This window comes from Scylla paramamosain, chromosome 23, assembly GCF_035594125.1.
Source record: "Scylla paramamosain isolate STU-SP2022 chromosome 23, ASM3559412v1, whole genome shotgun sequence".
NCBI lineage: Eukaryota > Metazoa > Arthropoda > Malacostraca > Decapoda > Portunidae > Scylla > Scylla paramamosain.
Window position 1 is genome coordinate 17453255 of NC_087173.1, and position 2500 is coordinate 17455754.

A 2500-nucleotide genomic window follows, 5' to 3' on the forward strand; every position below is an offset into this window, starting at 1 on the left:
CATCCACGCCCACACCCAACGCAGCCGCCCTTGCAAGACTAACCAAACAACGCCTTCAAGTAACAAAAAGCACCTAAAACGCAAAAAAACTCAAACCACCTTCACGAAACTTCCAAAATACGATAACAAAATAAAAAAATTGAACAATTAGAGAGTGGTAAATTTCTGTCAGGTAAAAAATGAAGGTGCCTTTCCAGAAATTGCTTTACCCTGGAAGATGTGGAGAAACTAGAAGAGAGAGAGAGAGAGAGAGAGAGAGAGAGAGAGAGAGAGAGAGAGAGAGAGAGAGAGAGAGAGAGAGAGAGAGAGAGAGAGAGAGAGAGAGAGAGAGATGAGAGAGAGAAACTACAGATACGTGGCGGTAAAGGATGCAGAAAAAAAAAGGCGAAAAAAAAAGCCTCCCGGAAAAAAAAAAGTTACAGGAAAATGGAAGGAAAAATATAGGCCTAAGAAAACCACAGGAGAAAAAAACATGGAAAAAAGGCTTTGAAAAAATGGCGTGGAAGAAAAGGTGTCATAATCCAAGAACGAAGAAGAAATGAAACACGTAAGAAGGAAGAATGAAACAAGAATGAAGAAATGAAGCAATGAAGAAGAAAATAAGAAGTAAAAGGAATAAATGAGGGAAGATGATGAAGAGGACAGCAGGTATCGAGGCTGCAAGAAAGCTATCACCCCCTGAGAGATGAGAGACGAGACGTGACCACCGAGAACAAGAAGCGGTGAGTCATCACAAGACTGGACACAGCCGGAGTTTACCAGCAGATTACAAGATGAGATACCAAGGTGGCTGTCACTAAGTTATTATTATCATTATCCTTATTATTATTATTATTATTATTATTATTATCATAGTAGGAGGGACACCGGCCAAGGCCAACAAAAATACAATAAAAAAAATAAATAAAAATTAGGGCCACTGAGATGCCAATCCCCGAATAGGATCCAAAGCGGTATTCAAAAAATGAAGGATAAGTGTCTTGAAACCTCCCTCTTGAAGGAATTCAAGTCATAGGAAGGAGGAAATACAGAAGCAGGCTGGGAGTTCCAGAGTTTACCAGAGAAAGGGATGGATGATTGAGAATGCTGGTTAACTCTTGCATTTGGGAGATGGTCAGAATAAGGGTGAGAAAAAGAAGAAAGTCTTGTGCAACAAGGTCGCGGGAGGAGGGAGAAGGCATACAGTTAGCAAGATCAGAAGAGCAGTTAGCATGAAAATAGCGGTAGAAGATAGCAAGAGATTGCAACGATGAGAGAGAGGCTGAAGACAGTCAGTCAGTTAGAGGAGAGGTGTTGATGAGACGAAAAGCTTTTGATTCCACCCTGTCTAGAAGAGCAGTATGAGTGGAATATCCCCAGACATATGAAGCATACTCCATACATGAACGGATAAGGCCCTTGTACAAAGTTAGCAGCTGGAAGGATGAGAAAAACTGGCGGAGACGTCTCAGAACACCTAACTTCATAAAAGCTGTTTTAGCTAGAGATGAGATGTGAAGTTTTCCAGTTTAGATTATAAGTAAAGGACAGACCGAGGATGTTCAGTGTAGAAGAGGGGGGACAGTTGAGTGTCATTGAAGAGGGGATAGTTGTCTGGAAGGTTGTGTCAAGTTGATAGATGGAGGAATTGAGTTTTTGAGGCACTGAAAAATACCAAGTTTGCTCTGCCCTAAACAGAAATTTTAGAGAGATCAGAAGTCAGGCCTTCTGTAGTTTCCCTGCGTAAACTGTTCACTTCCTGAAGGGTTGGAACGTCTATGAAAAGACGTGGAAAAGTGTAGGGTGGTATCATCAGTGTAGGAGTGGATAGGATAAGAAGTTTGGTTTAGAGTGGGTGAAAGGACAGAACCCTGAGGAACACCACTGTTAATATATTTAGGAGAACAGGAGACCGTCTAACACAGCAGCAATAGAACGGTCAGAAAGGAAACTTGAGATGAAGTTACAGAGAGAAGGATAGAAGCCGTAGGAGGGTAGTTTGGAAATCAAAGCTTTGTGCCAGAACTGCCGATCAGATAGAAGGTTGTGAAATGATAAAAGTTTAAGAATCTTTCTGTTGAGGATAGATTAAAATACTTTAGATAAGCAGGAAATTAAAGCAATAGGACGGTAGTTTGAGGGATTAGAACGGTCACCCTTTTTAGGAACAGGCTGAATGTAGGCAAACTTCCAGCAAGAAGGAAAGGCAGATGTTGACAGACAGAGCTGAAAGAGTTTGACTAGGCAAGGTGCAAGCACGGAGGCGCAGTTACGAAGAACACAAGGGAAGCATGCAGAGGTCACCGGCAGCAAGCGACGTGGACAAGACAGAAGCCGGCACAACATAGGAAACGCCGCCTCTTTGTTCCTCATTAAAAGAAGCGATTACCGAAGTTACTCGAGAATAAATCTTATTGAAAGTTAAGGGAAATAAACTGTATGATCTAAGTATGGGAAGATAAGTGCAATTACAGAAGCACGACAAAGGCATAGGTAAGGGAAAAAATGGAAAAACGAAACT